General features: G+C 46.4%; 1 pseudogene; it reads right to left on the bottom strand.

The window, feature by feature from the left end:
• Positions 1-19,354, bottom strand: part of LOC115319935 — a 72,327-nt pseudogene extending 52,973 nt beyond the window's left edge.
• Positions 19,355-24,379: the final 5,025 nt, after the last annotated feature.

Below are 24,379 nucleotides of genomic sequence, written 5' to 3'. Positions count from 1 at the left end.
TGAGTGGGTATCGGGATCATCCTGACCAGCTAGAGAGGCAGCCGACGCACCGGCGGCGGAGTTCGTCGACGGTGCAAACCCGAGTTAAGGTCATGCACGATCATCAGCAGGCAGAAGGATAAAACGGTACGAGATATCATAAGGGACTTCTAGCAAACCATTACCGTGTTCCGTGTACCGCACAACCCGAGCCTTTGAAGCATGCTTTTAAAAGAACCCTGAACCTAAAAAAGAATTATGTTTCTACCTGGTTAGGAAATGCATGTCTCAAAATTAATGATCGTCAAAAGAAAAAGAACAAAATTTTTTCCCAGGGTTTATGTTACAATACAAACTTTTTAGTTTGCAACCGAAACTGAAAGTGTACCACTTTAGAATGATGGTGACAAAAAAAAAAAAGGCTTTTTTAGGCTCAGCGTTTTTTTAAGCGGTGCGCCACTCGGCCACGGTATCACTCGGAAGCCCGCTGTAAAGCATGCTTCTAAGACTCCGGCAGTGCGCTGCGTGGAATATGGTGACGGTTTGCTAAAATATAGAGTCAGGCCTGATAAAATGTTATGTGAATCGGTGCGTCAGCATGGCCTTGATTGATCTGGCACGTAAAGTGACCCAGTTCTTGCGAACCGCGGCAGGCCAAAGTATAAATTGATTGGCGCGATGGCGCAGAGTATTTATACTCATGTCTCCCTGAATATCAACCAACTGAAGTTAGTAAATTTTGTTGGCTTTCCGCTGTCGTCCGTCTCTAAAAGCGCAATCATGTTCTCGGACTGCCGAAAGATATGCCACCCCTATCTTCGGTATGATTTGATATTGTTTCATAAACACCAAAATATAGCCCACTTCTAGTGAATCCAGGCGCTGGCCAATGGGGAGCTCGGCAGAAATGGTGTTACTTATCCACAGTGGGAGATAAGCGGGCACTGCTGACTCGGAAGGACTTTCACAGTCAGGTAACTAAATCTTATACTAGCATTTTTGTTTTACTTCCTTTTTATCTCGCGCCGAAGCTTAGCCCATTCATCACATCTCGTACCCCATTCGCTCTCAATTTTAGGCGCGCTATTTCTAGTGATATTACGGTATGCAATAGAAGGTGTGTGACAAAATAAACGCGTACAATCATTTATTTAAGAATAACTTTTGCTTTGAAAATACATGTCAACGTGACCTAGGTATGGTGGGGTGAAAGTTAGAAACATTTAATGTTTCTTTTGGAGGCTTCTCAATAGTGAGCAAACCTGAGACATCACACGGGTTTTCCCTTAACCTTCATACAATAACTTTTATATTTATTATTAAAAATCTGTAGAATTTCTAGCTGTAAGTTAAATATACTTCTACTTTAGTCACACAAATATAGCTCTGTTAAAGTTCGAAATTACCTTTAAGTCTCTTGGCCAGTTCCTCCCGTATTAACCACACATGTCCGTAGCTTGGCAAATATGGCGGAATGGTGTTGTTCTGCTTCCAATTTTTGCACACGTAATCATAAAAGTCATCACATGGATGTTTATTTCTATCAATTGCATGGCTGAGCATTATGCCTGTAAAAGTATGAAATACATTTTAGGTAATACAAATCTGGAGTGATTATCCCGCGGCACGGAGCAAGTCCGCTCTTACCCACTTCTCTACACTCAGGCGTCTTGCATACATTGTCATGAAGATCAGGATTCACGGGATCTGAAATATTAAAGTAGAGCAGTTTATTTAGAGAATATTTCTAGTGCTACAGACGTTTGCAAGCAGCCGTACTTCGAAAACTAGTCTGGCCACCATGGATAAAAAAAATTACACCATCTTCCCGAGGGGAACCATGGGGTGATGCGGAGCATCGCGGATCGTTATTAACGGTGTTATTAACGGTGTTAGTAACGTTGTTGAACTTGACGGTCCCGAACCTCAGGTTCTGCTGCTCGACGTTCACGAACCAACGCGGCTTCCCGTTCTCGAAGGTCGGGTTCCGCCGCTCGCTTCGTACGTTTACGCTGAACTTCACGGTCCCGAATATCAGGTTTTGCTGCTCGACGTTCTCGAACCGCCGCTGCTTCACGTTGTCGTAGTTCAGCATCCGCCGCTTCTCGTTCCGTAGTTCAGGGTATGCCGCTCGCTTCAAGCGTTTGCGCTCAACGTCGCGTGCCCTTCGCTGCGCAGCTTTGTCTTCAGTGGACGTAGCGTTGCTGTTAGTTTGTGGGGTGGTGCTGACGCTTGCTTGCGCCAACCCACTAACTGACGGGACTGTTGCTTCCATCACACTTCATCGGAAGAACGGAGTGAAGTGGAGTCAACAGGCGGTGAACTGAACGCGCGCAGCGCGCTACCGCTGCTTATATTCACACTTGAAGGACAAGAGACTAGAGGAGGAGAGTTGCGCATGCACGCGCGGTGTGGGTAGAAGCGAACGCACGCGAAGTGCACGCAGCTGGTAGAGAGAGAGAGCGGAGAGAGTAACGCGCAGCTGTTGGAGAGAGGGAAGGAGGAGAGTTGCGCATGCGTAGTGTGAGTGCGGACTACGACGCCTCGGGACATAGACCCGAGCAAGAGATGCTTCGCATCTAAAACGCTTTGTTTGGGCGCTAGTCTGAAAAGCCCCAGAAGCGCTTGACTATCAGGCTATCTACCCACACCAGGAGCAAGCTGGAGGCACCCAGAAGCCGCATTTGCAAACGCCTAGATATATACAGGAAGTTTTACGGACGACTGTGTATACATGAAGGAGCAATTAAAATTTTAAAAAAATTATTACTCGGGATAAAGTTCTGGGGAGTACGTCATGGGGGGAATGGAAAGTGATAATTAACAAGTTAATTACTTAAAGATTCTTACTTTCGAAGATACGCGCTTTGGCTGGCACATTTCAATTGCAAATTTGTTGCCGCCGTGTAAAATGTGCCATCGCTCTTGTTTCAGTATGGTATCCGTTATACTGAAACAAATGTAGAAGAAAAAAACGCAGAAAGCCTGTCGCTCCTGCGATCACGTGACCCTTAAAAACCGTGACGTCGTCAGATCGGCTTGCGGTGACTCACTACCAAAGCTGCATAGTAGCTGTGGTCGCGAGTCATAATCATCCGCGGATTGGGAAGGGGAGTCTATAGGCCTCTCTCCGCGAATAAGGCTGGCGTTGAAGAAAGGACAAAACGTCGGTAAATATGGGCCTGTGCGGCATTGTGTCACCGGTGGGCCCCTCCGTGGGAGTTCCACGAAAGATGGAGTGAGGAGGTACTGCCCTTACCCCTTCCGTTCGTCTTCCGTGGTCTTTTGTGGTTTGAAGCGCCATCTAGATTTACGATTACGTTTCGAAACTGTGTTTTCCATCGAGTAGAATGACTGTATAGACCTTTTCATCTCAGTACTTGCATGATCGGTGGATAGAGGGCTCTGACGCCCTGCCCACCATTAGGTTGTTTCAATTTGGTTGGTTTTTGCTTCAACGTGCATGCGGCTGCATTACTGTTTTAGGTTGGTCCTCGCCTAAATTTCTAATCCAAAGGTGTCCTTCGTTGCATATAACTAGGTATCCGTTTTATTTCTTTTTTTTTATCAATCCGAAAAATATTTGAAAAACACTTTCCGGTAAAAGTTTCGTCAATTGAGATTTATCAGAAAAACTAAGTAATTCCAGGACACGACAGCAAAATAAGAAAAAAAACACATTTTTGTTTCAAAAATATAATCTCTAAGAGCACCGGGTCAGTGGTCCAGGAAATGCCACCATTGTTTTTTTTTTTTTTTTTTTTTTTAATCTCGGAATACTGACAAAGGAGGGTTTACGCTTACGCTCAACAATGTTCGTTGAGGACGACGGGTTATGATACCTATGGTTCACGACAAAAGCAAGTACTTAGATTTCTAGTTTGGACCATACTATTTGTGTGCTTGTTAGAGGAAGAAGGGGTAGTGTTTTATAACGGCCATAGCTATCAACTCGTACATTTCAAAGGAGGGGTAGGGCAGCTGAAGCTTCCATGCTTCCACGCGACTTTGTCCAGGAGTTTAATTATTTTTAAGGGATAACTGTTACTGGAGGCAACACTTCTTCGCAATATTTGTTGTGGGAGAGTTAATAGTGCCATTGTATGAAATCCTTTAAAGTACTCGGGCAAAAGTGGGGGATCGCAACGCCCTACAGGTGCGTCACGCATCTCACAAACATCACAGACGACATCCTCCGCACCCTGCAATCCTTCAGCACTGCTGACGTCAAGGCTGTCTTCAGACTGAACAGCTATATCTAAAATTGGGTCAATTTCTTCGTCTCTTGTGTGCTATAACGTCTTTGTAGACTTCTTCATTCCGCCGTAAAAATCCAGAGCGATACAAAACTCGCAAGCTAACGAGTCAACGTGTTTTGCGGGCAAAGTCGAGAGCATCCTAGCCAAAAGAGGGCAGTGTTACAGCATAGCAGGGTTGGGGGGTATCACAATACAAATGTATCGCGGTAATATTTCAGAAATACATTTTGTATCTGTATTTCGATCTGTATCGGGATTCGTATTTTTCACCAGTCTTTGTCTTCCTGTACCGAAATATATTTGGAATGTTTCCTTGTATAGCGATACAATCAGGATGAAATGTTTTTCGTTACATTTCTTGAGAAATACCCCCCCCCCCCCCCCCCCCGTGAAAGAAAAAGAATAATACAAGTCCGAACGCTTTTTTTTTACTTCTGAGGGCACCAGGGTTAGGAAGATGCTGGGGTATTGTTACTATGCTGACCAAGGTTCCTTCCGATTCTCCAAACTATTTTTCTATGCGTCCTCTTAACTCTTCTGAGAAGTGTTGCGTAGTCAGGGACTCGAACCAGGTGGCGTGCCAGGAGTGAAGTCAGAGCATCTTCTGCCGCAGGTCCTTAGGTAGGGATTTCTTGAGTCATTGTTTGCTGGCATCTAATGCCCGCTGCTAACCGTCTCTCTCGCCTCAACGTGCACAGTACACCAAGCCGGCAAAGCTGAGCCACAGTCTGTTGCAGCACGAGCCAGGCGGTGGTTGATTTGAAATAGTAGCATGACTCACGCAGTGAAGTTCAGCACTTATTTGAATCCGTCTGCAGCTCCGCTCGTAATATTGCACGGCTCAAGGGTACGTCATCAGCCGGTGTGAACGTGACCCACTGCTCTGGTGATCCGGAACTGAGGAAGGAGGCCAGACGTGGCCTTGCTGTGCCGACCCAGGCTTCGTACACCTGCGACTCGTTTCAAGCGCACTGTTTCTCGGAGAGCTCGCACCTGTGCCGGCAATATCAGGTCGCAATCCATGAGGCCTATGTTTGGATGATGCTGGGCAAAACTTGAGGACTGCAATCCATGCGTCGGTGGCGGAGAGTCGGCAGGAAGGACCTTCACAACGTGGTTGCCACCGTAGAAGTTTTTCAACCGTAACAGAAGATAAGACAGGTGTTCCAGGATGCTTCAAGTGGTCCACTATTCTCAAAAATTCCAAATGACACTGCCTGCACGATCTTCAACGAGGTAACCTACAACGAAAGTACGTATTGTCCTTTCATATAGCAGAGTGGTAAAGTTTCATGTTCAAGACCACACCTACAGATAAAGAATACTAGTTCATTTCTCCGTGACGTCATGTGATCAATGTTGACAGGGTCGTCCCTATTGGACAGGGGCGTGGTGACGTTTTTATGAGATTTTGGGTGACATAGAATTTAATTAGAGGTCAAAGTCGTTTCGCATCCCTCGTCAGACAGACAGGATGTCAGGGAAGGGATCGCGGTCAGTTCTAGATGGAATGTTTTTTGAGAGCCTATTGAAGACTCCCCGTCGTCCGAAACCACTACCTTCAAAGCAAAGTGCCAAGCCTACGGGAAAGTAATTTCGGGATCAAAAACTTCCACATGAAACTTAAAGCTTCATCTCATTTGGCGTCTCAAACAAATTTGAAAAATGTATTGCACTGTCAGTATTTCTATATTTGTATTTCTGCCCTCCCTAAATGTATTCCTGTATTTGTAATTCCAAAGACTTTTGCCTCTATTGAAAAGCATTTCCGATACATATTGTGATACATTTTTATAGATATATTTTAGTATCAGTATTTTAGCTACTATTTCAATGTATCCCAGTATATGTACTTCCAGATACATTTTTGAGTATTTCTGCCCAACCCTGCTGCATAGTGTCCCCATTTGTGGACAGATATATTGAGCGTAAAAAAAACGAATGGAGAGAAATAATTTCTAGATTTTGCTTGCTAATATTTCATTAATGGCTAGAACAATCTGAAAGTTATTTTTGTTTCCACGTTCGGGCAGAACTTGGCAGTTAAAAAATTATTTACTTTTACGCACTGGTGATTGGCAATCATACGAGCGGAGGCGAAGTAGTATACTAGCCGGGTGACCGCATGCAAGTGCTGCCATCTATCTGCCAGCTGCAAAATGCTTTTTCCGTCTTAATTTGAGGGCACCATGCCGCAAACTACCAGTGAGTCTGATTTCTGTGATGAAAACATTTATGAAACATCTGTCCTCACATGTAAAGAACATGCGTAACGAAGTTTAAAAAAACGCCATTATGTTTTAATCACTCACTAAACATAATATTCAATGGTCAAGGAATCTTCCACGTAGTTCTATTTTATCGAAGGATGTATATTTCGCAAACGCGAAGCGAGAAAGATGCTCCGCTTGAAACCCGACGCCTGCAAGGTCGCTTTCCCGCATTAAGGTTGGATCGACCTCGGTGCACGTGACCACATCTCCGCCAATATGCAGTTGGTGGCGAAAATAAAAGGAACGCGGCCCTCTGGCTCTGCAAGTAGAACCCATATAGAGTGCTGTAGTTACCATCAGGGACTCAAACCGTAGAATATAACGTTTCGGTTATGGTTACGATTACCGTTTCCTGTTGATAACAGTTTCGTTTTGGTTTTTTACGGTTTTAATGTTTTTTTAAGTTTTCGGTTAGCTGTTACATATTCCTACCGACCGTTTTTTCCCGGCTTCTTCAATAATTTGTTTTATTGCAATGCTAGAACCCATTTCACAATAAACGGTTTAAAGCAGTCCCAGATAACCAACAACGGGGCATTCGTAATAACGAGATCTCAGAAAATCTTAGTACTTCTAATTGGTCGAAGGTTGCACATGTTTCTAGCTCTAATAAATGTTCGATGCACCTATTTACATTATATAGTTTGATACCCAAGCATACATGTTACCACCGCTACTCGAAGATCATCGCATTTTATGCAACAAAAAGAAACATCTCTAGTTTGTTGTTCGGCAGTGCTTGTTTGTAAATGACCCCCAAAAGTTCCCACTGGGTGCTGGAAGAACCATTCACACCTTCTCGCCGTCACTGCTATACATGGCATTCGGGCCACTTCCGGCTGCCATGACAGGGAGCCGAGAAAACTTCCGGTTCGGATTTTGTTTGCATACTTTTAAAGGGCAATATGACCGCTATGTTCCGTGTGTTTCGAAATTAAATCTCTGTTTTTTAATATTTTCCGCGTCCACTGGCTACCTGAAGTGCTGTAATGTTTTCCAGTTGACTGGGAAACTTTGATGTAGCAGATCTCCGCGGAATAAAAGATGCAACACTCTAAGAAAAGAACGTGTGCCTGCTTTCCCTCACAACACTCGGAGAGCCAATCACCGCAACTTACGAAGGCAGCTCAGCGAATAACGATGCCGAAACTTATGTTTAGACCCAAAAACGCAGACTGAGTTGTGACATTAAGCGATGCAAGCGTGACGTTTTGCATTGCTTAATGTCACAACTCAGGCCGCGTTTGATTTAAAACATATGTTTCGGGATCGTCATTCGCTACGCTGCCTCCGTAAGTTGCGGTGATTGGCTCTCCGAGTGTTTTGTGGGAAAGTAGACACATGGGAATTTTTTAGAGTGAACGAGCAGCGACTCCGCGGCCGTCGAACGCGGGTAGTCTCTGTCACGCACGCGTCGATTTCACGCTCAGCTCAAGGATCGCTTGAATTTGAAATGAGAGATGCACACAACGAATTCTTTTGGACAGCGAAGAAAATTGATCGAACGAATCACACTTGAGTTCTTACGCAAATAAAGGATTGACTAAAATGTTAATTAATATACGCCCAAATATAACTTTATATTTTAGCCTGAACCCAGGTTTCCATAACACAGACCAATGACACAGAACAACTTGATACTGCACCAAATATTTCATGATTATAATCAGGGTGTCGAAACCGAACCGAACCGAAAACCGGAACCGAACCGGTATTTTTTCCGGAACTGAACCCGAACCCGAACCGTTATATTGTTATCGCGATAAACCCGAACCGGAACTGAACCGGAAAAAAAATAACGGTTACCGGCTCATGTCAAAACGGTTCGGCCACGCGCTGTTGACAATGAATGTGCTATCAATGCCATTTGTTTTTTAAGTGCCGTCAACTGACACACACCTCGCTTACATATTTTTCTTCTCCACTCAGTATTAGGAATATAAACGCTGCCTCCATGAATCTTGACAAACGCTGCATCCATGAATCTTGACATAGGAACCAGTACTGCGCCGGTCGCGGCTTGCACGAAAGAAAAAAAATGTGAAAGCTGTGCAAAAAAAAAAAAAAAAAATCGCGTCACGGGATGTTATTTTTCTAAAATCTCGTAAATCCTAAATGCTGCTGTGTGCTCATTTCATAACACGTTTCTAGAACGCGCGAGTTCTTGAAGCTTGCTTCCATCGGAATGAGAAAAGAAAAGGCTGTGGAGTTTGATAATAATGCATCCGGTTTCGTATAAGAAGCTAACATATTTGTGAGACAGCGAACTCTTCTATTTTAATATTTATCCTATTACGTCCTTCTGGCGTTGGGTTCGGTGAAGTGTTTTTCATATTCCGTATCTTGTGTAATGAAAACTTCTTTAAGGGTCTAATTTGAGTTACCGAAGGCTAGTTCAAATAAAGAAATCTGTATTTTCTCCCCACTGTTCCTTCAATTGCTTACACGACGAGGTGGCGGGATAGTTAGCGAGTTCTACTTGTAAGTGGGTTTGTAAGGAGGTCGCGGATTTTACAGCTACTGCGTCGGACCCAATTAGATGAAGTCCGAATGCGTAAACGTCGGTGAGGTAACCTTTGAGTGCACATAAAGAAACCATTCCTGGTAGAAATCCCTGAGCCTTACACTACGATGTATCCCGTTTCGTATGTGCTGATTTCAGATGTTTTATTTGTAATTTATTTTGATGTTGCAATTTGTCATTTATAATTTCCGAACCGGTTCGTGAACCGGAACTGAACCGGAACAAAAATAAATTTACCTGAACCGGAACCGAACCCGTATTTTTTTCGGTTCGACACACTCATTATAATATTAGTGTTTATCATTATTTTTTTTTTATTGTTCTTTGAGTAGAGTCGTAATTGATGTTGATTTTCGGGTGCATAGGAGCTTGTAAACAGGTGGTTTATGTGAGAGTTTTTAACGAACTCTAGCAAAAACACGCAGACAATAAAAAATATAGAAAGCAAACATAAACTTTGTGAATTTATATCAGAGATGTACTTTATATCTTTTCACATGGAACCGAACCTGGGGTTCGGTTTCACGTCAATTTTAGAAACGTCAATTTCGAAGTTCGAGAGCCAGAGTTTTCTTTCCAGTATGCAATAAAGCGCCTGTTCGTGACACAAACCAACACATTTTCCCCAGAAAAGAGAGAGAAAAAAAAAAAAAAAACTAGACTCGTGATTTTGATGATGGGTGGAGATATTGGTGATTGTGACAACGTCCACCTACCGCGGCGATCCCGTGAATGGCAATCACGTGGATACAGTTGCAGACGCGGTTTTCATAAGGCTATTTTAGATTTTAGAGCCCAGGCAATAAGGTAAGAAAAGTAGTTTCACGTCTGACTTGTTACGAACACGCGACACTCCTGGGGACATAGCCTATACGCCTCGCAAGTGGGCTCATTTTCGTCTTCTGCGCATGAGAAAGGAAGTAGCGGTGACGTCAGAATACCGAGCCCTGATTGGCTGATCGCGACCCCTATCTCAGCGTCGTCTGCTCCTTCGCAACGTCGTCTGCTCGCAACGTCGTCTGCGTCTGTCTTACCTTTCCTGCGACTTTCGGAAGTGCAGGTCTTTACAAGCGAGCTCGACTTGGCCTTTCAGAGGGGCCAGACGAAATAAATCGAGCGGTACGTTGTTTTTGTCTAACAACTAGCAGACTCGCATCAAGGAGGGAAGTCAAAGGACTCACTGGCGATGTGTCCCGAGGCGCCGAGGTTTGTTTGCTAAGAACAGAGAGGTAGCGTGTTAGTGTCCGCAAGTTCCCTCCCAAATACTTTTTCCCTCCTTTCGTGTGCGGCGAGACCCCTCATTCTTTAACGGCGTCGGCGGGGTGGCGCAGTTAACGTCGTCTGCTTTACGTCTGCTAGTCAAAGCGATGGCTGCTTTACCTATCCTGCGTCTGCCGGAGATTCACCGCTTTTTCACCGGCTGGAGTCACCGTTGCCTCGGGAAACAAGGAGATAACAAAAGGAAGAAATAGACCTCTTAATCTAAAATTGAGATCAGTGATGAAAGTATAATACGGGAAGGGTTCACAAGGGTCGCGCGGGCATATTCCATTCAGCACGCCAGCCGGTCGTGGGCAGACGGTCGCCGAGTCGCGGAGTGCCTGCTAGGCCTAAGTGCCGCGCTCGCTTGGTCGCGTTCGGTGGAATCGACGCCGTTGGAGCTTTTCCCGGGTGTTTGTGGATCCAGCGTTCTTGTTCGTCGTGGTCTGTTTCAAGTACTTTTTACTTTTTTTTTTTGCTGCTTGAAGTCGGGACGCGTGAGAAGCGCACGTAGAAAACAAAACGTCCGTGGGTCGTCACGACCGCGATCGCGTAAGAAGTGCGTAAGACAGCTTCGGAGCTGTCGTAGGATTTGTCGTAAGCTGCGCAAAACTTACGAAAATTTCGTTTCGTGAATACGAATTTGTTCTTAAGTTTTGTCTTACGCACATTTTTGGCGTAAGATTGTTTCGTGAATCTGGCTTCTGCACTTCCGAAAGTCGCAGGAAGGTAAGACAGACGCAGACGACGTTGCGAGCAGACGACGTTGCAAAAGAGCAGACGACGCTCAGATAGGGGGTCGCGATCAGCCAATCAGGGCTCGGCGTTCTGACGTCACCGCTACCCTTTCTGCGCAAGGAGCAGACGAACTTGCCCTCCGCATTTGTTCGAACTGCTCTGTTTGGGCAGACACACACAAGCAATGTTGTGTTTGAGAGGAAGCCGTCAAACACAACAGCGCTGTGAAAATAAAAATTATTATTATGTATTGTTACACTGCAAAACTTCGCGTGAATAATATGACATGCGGCGATTCATTCCGCGTGGACGCCACTGAATGGACGCTAAAGCGTGATTTGCATGATGAGATTCCACTCGCAATTTTCAGTCGCGACGTCACTCGGGCTGCAAAAGCGTGAACCGTTGCTGAGATGGTCGACGCCGACACTGAAAACCGCAAGCAGAATCGGAACAAGCGAATCAGGCTTAACAAGTCGGTGATGGCCACTGTTAGCAATGATCAACATCTCCCTGTATCTACTATTTACTGCGAGTTTGCTTACCTCAACCAACCTTCAAACTTAGAATTCTGAGGTATACCGCACTGCGAAGTTACACTTGAAACATGAATATGTATAAAGTGTAAACACTCATAACACTTAAAGGGATACTGTATCGAAACTTAAAATATAATAGAAAACATCTAGAGATAAGTTAATAGAATCGGATAACCCTGTAATTGATAATTGCATAGTCAAAGTTTAAGCGGATGGCTATATTTTTCGTTCTAAATGTCTAGATTTTGGCAAGCGCTTCAAAATCAGCCGTCAAAGAACGCGATGCATCTCGGGAGATCCGGCCGATCCGGCGCGGTCTTGACGTCATCATGCCACGGAGGGCCAAGCGTACCGTTGTTACGAGTCTTGCCACTTGGAGGCGTCAACGTGTTGCAGTCTCGCTTAGTCGGAGTATGGTGCCTGGATCGCGTCTTCGACTGGTGTGTTTAGCGTCCTATTCCGCCCATACATCAAAGGTTGTCCCCAAGGGGCAACAAATGACGTCACACAAGCCGGAGTGTCATGCTGTTGCCTGTCGCGATCCTGGCGGTCGGCCGTAGAAATGCCGACGAAAAGCACGAGCGAACGCGAGTGTCGCTGTCGTTACGGCGTTTCAGGCCTCCCAACTTCCGGCTCTCCTAGCTTCCGTGAACTGTCACAGTGGAGAGCGTCCTGCAGCAGAACAGGCGTCTGCCATTTATACCTCAACTGTTGCGACGCCGCCAGGGTCGCGACCGGCGACAGCATGACACTTTTATGACGTCATCAGGCGGAAATCGAGGGACCACTCTTTTGGGCACGGTAAACACACCAGTCGGAGACGCGTTCCAGGCACCATAGTCGGAGTACCCGAGGGCCGTAGCATATCGCGGAGCCGAGCCGGTGGAGCGGCGGAGCTGCCTCCAGTGAACGGTCGCCGACCAAGGCAAGGAAACGGGTGGGTATGATGACATTAATAGGGACGGAGACGCCGCCACGCCGCTACATCACCAGGGGCCATGATGGTTGAGAAGCGATTAGGCCTAGAGTCGTATTTGTACGACCCGTCTGCCTTGTCTACATCGTCCATAACAGGCAACAGGTTATTCACTAAACGATCTTACAGCAAACCCTAAGAAGGGATGCGTGTTCACGAAGTTAAATTATCGCAAGTTGTTCGTATCGCTACGATGAAATTTTACTACCACGCCTACGACAGCTACAAAGCTTTACGCACTTTTAATGATCAAATCTACATCGCCGGCAACATCGCTCGCATACGCCGTCGCGAAGAACAACGCGCATTTCTATTTGCTCGGTGCGCGTCCCAACGAAGAAAAAAAAAAAAAAAAAAAAAAAAAAAAAACTATTTGAAACTGAACGCCGCGGCGGGACAAACTGAACGCCGCGGCGGGTAAAATTTCATCGCTACGATGAAATTTTACTACCACGCCGACGACAGCTACAAAGCTTTACGCACTTTTAATGATCAAATCTACATCACCGGCAACATCGCTCGCAGACGCCGTCGCGACGAACATCGTGCATTTCTATTTGCTCTGTGCGCGCCCCAACGAGGGAGAAAAAAAAACAAAAACAAACTACTCGAAACTGAACGCCGCGGCGGGACAAACGCTAGAACCACGGATACCTCAAAAAGCTACAACGACAACGATCCCACCGACCAAGCGACCACCGAAGACTATTTAGGGACGCTAAGCTTAGCAAAACACTTCGACGACCCGGGACAAGACCTTCACACGACCGGCGGCTAATGGAATACGCCTACGAGACCTTTGTGGAACCTTCTCGTATGAACAGTTTGAACCCTGACCTCTATTTCGTCGTATCTAGCTTGTTTTCAGGTGCAGCGGTGAGGAACGCTCTCGTCGCAAAGGAACTCTCTTCTCGATCCAATCTCCTCTTTTTTGTGTTATACAGCTCAAATAAACGCCATATGGATTGCCTTCGCAACATGTGTAGTACACGTTTTCCATATGTCAATTTTATTCCGACATGATGGTACGCCAACACATGTCGAGTTAGAGCAGTTTTTGGGTGCTGCTCAATGCCGGTCCAATCTTTATCTGCCGAGCGTCACGTCAGCACTGAGTTACGATTGTCTAGAGGCCCAGCGGTTCATAACATCGGTTGTAAAAGATCGTTTCCGAAGCGGTTGCCAAGAAGGCAATGCCAGTGCGATTCCGCTCCCAGTGCGAACAGGTATTTACGTGGATCTTGCTGACACGCTTTTACTTCAAACGTATCTTCCTGGACGTTGACTCTCTCCTGCATCCCCGAAGCCACGAAAAACACCGCAGCGATTTGCTTACATGCGCGCCGCTTTGCAGAGCCGTACGGGCCGTCTCCTTCTAGCAACGATGGCGGATATGTTAACTTCTTAGCGATCGAGTCCGTTATCAGTTGCTGTCGACCAAGGTGGCTATCCCGTCATCAGGAAAGGTGGGCATTAGGGCCCGTTTAATTATACATTTCGTAGCGTGAATATTACTTCGCATCCCCAAACCACCCCAAACAAGCGTTGCCGGTAAGAACACCCGATAGTAAAACGAACGGTGGCCAACCCTGCTGTTACTTTCTTCACCAAAACGCCTCGGTACTACGTTCAGGCATGAGTAATATCTTTGAGTGACCGTACTTACCGTTGTGGCGCTGCTCTTACGAACATGTTGTTGTCACGACATTCCATCGAAGCTTCACAGACATCCACGGGGTGGTTTTTGGTTATCGTTTTATTCTGTTTAAATACGTCTTCTCGGATTATCCTACAGAATATTGGTACTGGTGAAGTCCTATTTTAACCCTGCTCACGTTGAAGCAAAGAAGTAAGCTCCAGAATTTGGTTTCCATACCCCCTTAACACGCGTATACCTCAGAATGGCAAACCAACTAGCCGAAACCCAAGCATTGTTAGCAGTGGCGTAGCCAGGATTTTATTTCACGGGGGGGGGGGGGGGTACCCAATAGCATGAATCCCCCCCCCCCCCCCCCCCCCCCATTGACGAAACAGGGTGACTTCAGCGGTACGGACGCTCACGCAAAGATTAGAGAGGCACTGTTAAGCTAAACCGGTAAAGCTGCATTGTAATTTTTGAAAACAGAGCAGGCTTCATTTACAGGAATATACACTCTAAAAAAGTCTGTGCGTCTACTTTCACGCACAACACTCGGAGAGCCAATCAGCGCAATTTACAGAGGCACCTCAGCGAATGTCGATGCCGAAACATATGTTTAGACCAAAAAACGCAGTCTGAGTTGTGACATCAAGCAATGCAAAACGTCACGTTCGCATTGCTTAATGTCACAACTCAGTCTGCGTTTTTTGGTCTAAACAGATGTTCGGCATCGTCATTCGGTGAGCTGCCTCTGTAAGTTGCGTTGATTGGTTCTCCGAGTGTTTTGCGTGAAAGTAGACGCACAGACTTTTTTTAGAGTGCACGGCGTGGTGGCTCAATGTTTTACTGTCGTCGTAGTTGCAGCCCACCAACTTTAAAAGCTTCCTCTCAGCATACAACTCCCCCCGCTTTTTGAGGTAGCGCTGCGTTACCAAGGTGTGAAGGTCAGACAAAACACAAGGATAGCTTTAGACCAGTGGTTGCTCTGCTCCGTGGGCGCCGTCATGTTTGTTTATGATGACGCAATGACACAGTAAATGCCGGGGGGGGGGGGGGGGGATGGGAAGGCTGGGTTTGTTGCGAGACTCCGTTTTTTTTTTTTTAGAAACCTTCGCACATACCGTAGTGCTAGAATGTCGGAAAGGCATAGTCACGAAGCTAGAACAACACCATTGCCAAAAGGAAAAGCCTTGTTTTATGCGCAGCCCCTCCACCAGAGCCCGCGCTCGAGATTAGTATTTCACACTTTTATCGCTGGGGGCTAGAATCTCGGACACTGGTCTATGGGCAACGTGCAGTGCTGTTCGATTTGGCGCTATCTAGCGACTGAAGCAAGAAACATTGGGCATGCCTGGGAGTGACAGCTGCATTGTTCAAACGTGAGCTATAACTCTGGTGGCGCCACAGTAGCCTATTGTCTGAAGCCAGAAATACTGGGTAGGCCGGGAAGCCGTGATCGCGGAACGTGAATACGTATCACTGGAGTGCGCTTTTACTGCGAAGAAGTATCAGGCTTTTCGCTGCGTCATGCTCCACTGTGTGGGCGTTGCGCTCGTATACGTAGCGCAAATCGAAGCCGTCGGCACACAATTGGGGGCTTATCGTTCACCCTTTGCCGAGGTACACCGAGGGAGGGTATAACCTGGGACTCTCACTATATATTGGCGCCGTCTGGCTGTTACCGGCGGGCTATACTGTCGCAAAAAAATTAAACAGCAAAAAAAAAAAAATTTTGACGCCTAAAAACAGAGCAACCGTTCTCGCAAACACACTAGGGACCCATATATAGGGCGAGGGAAAGTTCTGAACAATCACAAAACCAAAATCTGTTATCTATTAAAGATTTAACAAATTCCTGCTACAGAACAAATATCAAAGGAAAGAGACTCTTATTTTGCTAGGCCGCTTCATCTTGCAGTGCGGTCCAAACGCAGCAGCGGCATATCCTCGGGCAATGAGAAGTCGTCAGTCCGAACTCATCGTTTCGTCACTCGGAGAAATGACACCCCAACAACGCACAAATGTGAAATCCACACGCCGAACATGGAAACGAACTTGAATACCCTTGCGCCTGTGCGTAGTGGGAATATCAAGGCTGTTCGAATTTTCTGATGTTCCGTGCAACGAAAAAGTTAATCTAATAAACAAATTGCATCGTATATCACCTCGACATGCAAAGCAGAAAGCAAGATGGACTCCATCGCATTCGAAGCGACCACTGAGAAGGGTGTTTCGATAGAGGGAAATTTCAAAAAGTTACAAAAAATTCGCAAAAAAAAAAAAAAAAAAAAGTCTTGCGCGTCCAATAAAACGGAGAGAAACATGAAACGCCCGTCACGTCAGCGCTACAGGCGGTCACCCTCTGACCGGAGGCCCTACTCCCAAACGTCTATCGTCTCCTCAAGATCCCAGCGACTCTGCGCGTAACAACGGCGGAAGCTGAGCGCTCGTTCTTCGTTACGGCGCTTGAGAACACACCTGAGAGCACTGAGAGCGTTTACTTCGAATGAGCGACCGCTCGGTCTAGTGCTTCTGAATGTTCACCGCGACATTGAAGTTCAAGTGGTGGACATCCTGGGTATTCATTGCCGTGAACGCAGGCAGCTGCACCTTAATATACAGGCGCTTGGCATAAATGAAATAATCTAGAGAGAGCCTGTAAATTGCTTTTTGAAAGAACTAGTCACAGCTACTTTTTTATTCGCGGTAATTTCTAGTCGAAAGCACGTAATTCTGATCAATACACAAGGTGTGCGTGAGCTCAGCGCCACCCGTTGCTTACAGTGAAACTGGTTTTTATAATTAATTTAATATTACTTATATTAATGTCATTATCTTATAGTATCCCCATGTGTTCGTATTATTATGTTTGCTTTGGTTTGATTTAACTATGTATTTAGTGAGGATAGTTTTTTTTATAATCTGCCTTCAAATTGCCATCCTTCACCCCACAAATGTTTCGAAATATCCGTTCTCTATATATCCGAGATCAAGTTCCGCATCCCATCAAATAAGCATCAATAAAGAAATAGTGATTATTTTACTTATGTGAGCATTCTCTACCCCACAAACATTCCTCCCGAAACCACATAAGTTGGAGATAGTCCGCACTCCCCCCCCTTTACTCCGTGCCCCGTGCAAGACCGACTGCGTGAGGAGGGTAGCGAGCGGGCCCAATGCGGGCACCGGGGAATGGGTGTAGCTTTGGAATTTCGGGGGGGGGGGGGGGGGGTTTGACCCCCGACCCCCCCCCCCCCCCCGCCCCCCAACACTCCCCTGCCTACGCTACTGGTTGCTAGATGTCAAACTTAAAAGTCTTCTGAGGCCTGCATTTAATTCTTATCGGCATTACCAGGCCAACGGCTGGTCTACGTGCCGGTGCAATACCACCTAGAAGACAAGGCCTGCGCATGACGTTTCGTTAGTAGATCCCCGACCCGCCCCAAGCGGCAAACACCCCGAAGCTTGACGAGAGTAGGGGCCGCGTCGCAACTACGTCGCATTCACTTACTGCCGCAGCTGTGTGCGTGACTGCTGAGCGCGAGCTGATAGCGAGCTTCCAGTGCATTTGCGACGTGCACGCGAACGCTCCCTCGGCCAGGAGCGCGAGCTAGCACGCGCTCCTGGCTTTGAGACGCGCATTTCTAGCGCGCGCGCTCGTTCTGCGGTAGAACGCTTCGAAGCAGCTACCCGGGGTATGAACAGCGCCCTCGAAAATGGCGTCCAGTGTCAGCGTCCAGCGTCCAACGAAGGGCTTTTCAGCCCTTCGCGCAGCAGTAAGGCAATTTCGCTCATGCATTTGACGCTCCACGTGAACGTCTAACTTCATCGTATGCTATTTGCAAGAGAAACTCGGCGTGAGCATCTGTTTCATTATCTGTTACACAAACCACTGAAGCAGGCGATGGAGCAGACGATGTAGCAGACGATGTTTCTCATCGGGGCTAGCTAGGGGGCGCTGAGGGGATCTACTAGTGATGACGTTTAGAGGAGGAAACGCGCAGGCCTCGTGTTCTAGGTGGTATTGGCCGGTGTCGTCTGAAAGAGCAGACGGCAAGCAGAAACGTTTGAAAATACAGACGACAGTTTCGAGCGATTCGGCGGTCTTTTGACATGAAAACGCACTGAACGTAGTCCACAGGTGGTCCGTACAACTTGACTGTTTTCCCACGTTCATGTTGGAAAAAAACAAATAAATTTGATGACCACAAGCATCCGTGAATTCAACCCAAAGTGCTTCCCGCCCAAGCAGTCGTGCTCCGACAGCGTCTGGTTTTCCCTTTTCATATCACATATCCACGTACTCGGACGAACCGAGCACATGAAAACTGACCTTCAAACCTTTCTCGACTCTTTTGATATAGCTCCAATCGCGGCGTTTTGACGAGACGGCAGGTTTTTGTCTGGTTTCTGTCAAAACAAGGCAGGAATGCCCGTCCTGCATGATGACTTTCGCCCACAGCCCCAGACCGGAAGTTCGCTCGACGCGCCACCACCACGCCGTGACATAACAGACAGAGTTGAGTTCGTGTATAGGTGGTCGTGATTGTAGGAGTGTGGCAGATTAAGAAATAGAAACTTTTCATTATAAGCTTAACAACTGATTTCAACTAAGTATTGTTAATTCTAAATTTAGATTGAACAGAAATGTATTAGCAGATACACCACTCGCTGACGCTAACTCCGTCAAATGGCTACAACCACTGATTTCTATGACGATTGCTGGATCGCACTTCCCCGCTACGTGAGTGCGGCCACTGGACGGCCATTTCGCATGTCGAACAATTGCCTTTTTGGAGCGTTGCCTGAAGCTGGTGGCAGAGAGCTGAAGACAGTTTCAGCTCGTTCATCGTCATTCGCCGAAGAAGTGTTTTAGAATCTTATGTAAATGGTGAGACTGTCCTTTGAAAACACGTGGAAACGTTTACTAAAGCGCAGCACCGCAGGAAAGAGGCACAACTCGCCACAACGCGGCCACCAACGCTTCAATGTAAGATTTAAATTTTTTTTTTTTTTTTAAAGATGAATCGACTAAATTGTGTTTTATAAATCATCGTGGTCTACTTGCAAATTGACGCATAATACCTTTGTTTTCCGCAGTCCTTGAGCTGGAGAATGCTGTCAAGATGAATATCAGTGTTGCAATCCTTCTATCCATGATAAGCATTTTTTTAAACCGAAGTGATAACAAAAAGCGAATGTTGAATGAGGTCCTCCTTATATATCTATAGACGAGTTTCTACGAATGAAAAAGAGTATACGTAAATTATTATCAAGTTCCTGAAATGCTCGATAGCTCTTTCATGTTTTCAGCAAAAATATCACATAAAGAGTAACGCACCTCTGAATCTTTTACGTTTCCGCGCAAAGAAGCCACTGGAATCTATTCTTCAAAAGATCTGTTCAAAGTCCAGCGTTCGCATTCCGCTCATTTTGTTTTTGACTTGAAAGGGCAACCAGGATCTAAGGAAACATAACTTCTAAACAGCTGGAAACATATCCGCGTTTACGCTACTTGACAGCTGCATTAACGTGGCAGGCATTCCTGGATGTAAAGGTTTTTTCACGATCGTTGCGTTTTTCTTCTATTATGACGTATTTCTTGCTGTTTTTGAGCAAATATTTTATATTTTAATATTTGTGCAAAAAGGGGAAGATGAGAACGAATTGCATTCGAATGTAATGGTGCCGAATTGTGCTCAAAAACCTCTAACGTCGAATCAAATAGTGAACACCAAATCCTTTAATTTCTGTGCGGAGCAATCAAAGAAAAAAACACCCAGTCTAAACATGAAAAAACCTATTCTCGTTTTCACCTCAAGAACCGAAGTAAAAAAAGACTTGGTCCTAGGAAAGCATGACTAGCTTCCCCCTTTATAGCGGCGTAGACTTTCCATTTTTCCCGGGAGGGAGGGGAGGGCTTTTCCGCCCAAGCGGAAAAGCACCCCCCTCCCCGGAAGTGCTCTGGGATTCTATTTCCCATGTATTTTGTCAATAAAGGCAACGTGTGCATTTTTTTGTTAACATGCCACTACTAGAAACTCGTTACATGGCACGTTAACAGCGTCTCGGTAAGGATCACAGCCCGGGCCCGGGGGGGGGGGGGGGGGCGGCAGAGCATTAGGGGGGCACGAGCCCCGATGCCCCCCCCCCCCCCCCCCCCCGTAGTCTACGCCTAAGCCCCTGTATGTAAAAAGTTAAAATATATGTAGGGGAATTTTAGATTAGATACATGTGTTATCAAGACGTACACGTTTCAAACGCCAAAACATTGCTCTTTCCTCCGACGACCATATCTTTAAAGAAGTACTTCGCGCAGCGTACGAACAATGAGCGAAACTTCATTTTTTCTTGAGGTGGGAACGGGTATCAGTGCTTAGTCTACCGGTAGTCTACCGCAAGTACGCTGAACGAAGAGTATAGGGCTGTCCGGCTGGAAGCTTGGCCGCGCCGCTCCTTCCCCTGTCGACGCACGCCAGTTAGGCGTACGTGTGAGCTGAGCAGACGACTCTGGAAGCTGCTGTGCTTGGGTTGGCCTCGCGCTTCGTAAAATGAGATGCCGAAGGCAAAAGGGAAGGTCACCAATTATTTTTGTGTAGTCAAATGCCACGGCGTAACCTTAAACATAAATTGAAATGTGTCTTTCGAAAAGTTTTATTCGATTCCCAGGAGGTTATTTCAGAAATATCGTCAGAACGTAAAATAGGGTTGTCCGGAGTCTTATGAATAAGTAGTGGAACTACGCTTAATTGTCATGTTAAAGAAGCCATCAAACGATTTTTCCAGTTTCGCTAAATACTACTTAGCGCCACTCACTAAAGTTAATGCTTAAATAAAGTTGCCTTAGTTTCATTTTTTTAGGCAATGACAGTCGCCTAAAGGAATTTGAGAAATATCAGCATTTATTATCGCGTCAGCTCGGAGCCAGAACAAGCGGCCACGTGCCCTAGTGCCTGTCACACGCCGCCAACGTTAATGATAGACACGCGCTGCGGTTAGCAAAATAGAAAGCGCGTGCTGAGCTCCATGAATTGTTTGAGTTCGGCTATTCTTATAACCGCAGTGGCTGGACACAAGCCCGACTGTCCGCTGAGGCATTTATATTTCCGAGTCGAAGTTGAGTTTCCACGCAGTTCTCGTGGCCAATTCATGAGCCGCGCCTGACTGCCGTCATGCTTGTTGTTTTAATCCCACAATTCCGTCGTCGAGCTCTGCGAAGGCAAGACTGAAAGAAGTAGTCCCCTTTTATCCTCGCAATTTCACCGAGAGAAAGAAGCTTTTGTTTCAGTGGCCGTCTGTGGGACCATACTTGAGCCAGAATAGGACCATTAAGCCTCTGCAAAGTCATGATCATTCCAGCCCGATAATCTTTCATGACCCCTTCAAGAGGATATCGCAGTAGAAGAGCCCATATATTTCTTATGAGAAATTGTACTTATTCTAAGCAACTACTGAACCTATTGGCGTCAGAGTGGTTGATTTCGAAAAATGGTAAAAAAAAACTAAAAAAAAAGCACGCTGCTTTGCTGAATTACATCTTTCAATTTTGCTTTCAATATTATTTTACGGGGCTTCAAACTCCTAAAAAAGAAAGGCTATACTTGGCTTTCGCTTTTAAGGTTCCCAGCAGTCATTAAAAGAAAAATAGAACGTGTAGTTCTGCATTGCAGTGTATATGCATTTTTTATTTATATATGCTAAAATAATTCCTTGACGCATTGCCCTTACAATATGAATTGAGGAAGTTTGCGCCTCTATGAAATCGAAAAGGCGTCTGCTAAACACCATTTTTCGGCTTCTACGCAGCAGCGCCATCCCGTGACCGTGCTCTCTAAACACCACGCGGCAGTGATCAATGAGTCCGCGCAGCGCTATATTGCCGCGCGCCAAGTAGGCAGCGCGGCCGTAGCCTAACGGTTATCGCGCTCGCCTTCCACGCGAAGGGCCAGGGTTCGATTCCTGGCCGCGGCTATGCATTTTTGTTGACACTGTAATGTGATGTTCTGGTGAAATCGAGAACCGTCTAGCTGATTCGAGGTCAGAATGTTCTACGCGTCGAACCTTCTACGTCGAAAGCTCCAGAAGCCAACGTGTGTACAAAAGCGGCTCCGCGGGCAAGCCGGAGTCAGTTTCGCCCCAGCGTTTGACTCTGCTGCTACGCCGACTTCGACGCCCGCGACGCTTTGTTATTATCTTTTGTACCCATTTATTTTTGGCACAAGTTCGCCACATTAAACGTTAATTTCTTCCTGTTTATTTATTGTTTTTCTTAGTCACCATCCGTGACAATATTTATCCGCCGCCAGAAATTCACGGCATGCGGTGGTGTGGTTCATTTATTATTCAGTAACCTAGGATGCGGATTTTCTAGAGGTGTCTTTTACTGCTTCCGGCTACGGGCAGCGCTTCATCTGGAGTATAAATTACTTTACACAAACATCTGCAGTGCTGACGAAAGCATGTCGTTAGCCTGTGACATTAAAAAACGCCTTGTATGCGATCTCGTAGAAACAAAATCATTCGCCAGAGATAGGCTCACGCGCCTCAGCCCAGCACTGCGGATATTACAACGCACCGATACACTGAAGGGAGGAGAACAAAGCACGTGGGGACGTCAGAACACTTAGTTCTGGTTGGAATGATTTGTGGGTAGACCTATAGGCTAGCTGTCTTGGTCTTCACTACCACAGTTTCCTATATACTCACAAATCCTGGCAGTTCGACGACGGAGCCATAGAGTGCCCGGTCGCAGATTTGGAGGGCGATTGTGTGGTAGCACAGAGCATCAAAGACCCATTTCTCGGGGAACCTGGACGTCAGCGCACAGCTTTTGGAGCGGCGAGGACCCGAAACACACTTGTTTGCTCGGCAGAAGTGTGTTTCGGAGTCTCGCCGTAGGGGGGCGCCAGTCACGTGCACATCCTCTCATCCGCTGCCTGCCGCTCCAGATTTTCCATTTCGGAGGCCGCTTCTCTTGGCGATCTGCCAGGGTTTGTCAGTATATAGGAGGCTATGCCACAGCAATCGTCGAACGCTTTACAATGCGGAACGCCGGAGTCTTACGTATCAATTTCGCTGACAGACCCTTTCGATGAGTGGCTTGGAAACAAAAGCAGAAGCCGTCTCCACTACACTCGTCGAACCGTTTGAACGCAGAACGCCATGGCGTCCAGCGTTTGACTTTCGCTTTCTAACGTGTTCGACGAGTGAAAAAAAAAAATTGGATGTGTGTATGTTTATACAACCTTGAAGTTAGTCTGCCTTCAACGAGCAACTTATTCTCTCTCAGCTGTAGATAGCAATTTAGCCAGTGCAGCACAACCGCTAGCCTGGGGTCTTTGACGTGAACCACGCAGTAGTGAGACATGACCGCACGCCGGTACGATGCTCGTCCAGATGGAAACGGGCAGGGGTGGGGATCGAATCCAGGATCCTGGGTTTTCTGCAGCGCAAGTTTTAACTCCAGGTGCTCCAAGGTGGTGTGCGCTAGACAACTCGGCCACCGATCCTGTTTTCGATGAGTGAAATGGAGAAAAAGGCAGCTAGTCTTTAGTTCTTCCCACTAATCGTTCCAACCAGAGCTCGGCGGTCTGACGTCCCCACGCGCTCTTGTCTCCTCGTCTCGCTCAGTTTCTCGGCGCATAGCTTCTTTCCCTTTATGTGGGGGCGAGGTCGAAGCCACAAGCAGGGGCATGTTGCACTGAAGGATGCATTCGCAGAACGAGCGCTCGTGATTGGCAGGGTTCTGGAGCTTCCACTTCTAGCTCCTACTACGTGTCCTGCAGTCACTACCCTTCCTCTTTTTTTCTCCCGAAGTTTTGTTAACTGCAGTGCAGATAAAAAAATACGGGCGCGAGGTCAATGCCCAAACTAGATGTTTATGCTGAGTCTAATGACGCACATATGAAGCAGCTTTAAAAGCAACAAGATCTTTGTTTTTCCGGATCGAAAAGGGTACATAGAGTAATAACAACATAAAACAATTGCCTTTTTTTAATTTTTTTTCTTTTGTGTAAGCACAAATGAACTGCCCGATGTCGAATGGGAAGTTGAAAATAAGCGGGATTGTGTGCCCCTATCACTGCCTATGGCGCCCGGTGCCAACATCACCGGAAACAAGTTGGCGACGGAGCAGAGAGATCCGCTTTTGTCTCCCCCTAGTTCGTGCATGTGTAGCCAAAGCATTGGTTGG

This window comes from Ixodes scapularis, unplaced genomic scaffold, assembly GCF_016920785.2.
Source record: "Ixodes scapularis isolate PalLabHiFi unplaced genomic scaffold, ASM1692078v2 PGA_scaffold1__304_contigs__length_218370807, whole genome shotgun sequence".
Taxonomy (NCBI): Eukaryota; Metazoa; Arthropoda; class Arachnida; order Ixodida; family Ixodidae; genus Ixodes; species Ixodes scapularis.
Note: the sequence above shows the minus strand (reverse complement) of the source record. Positions and strands in the feature narration are given on the sequence as shown.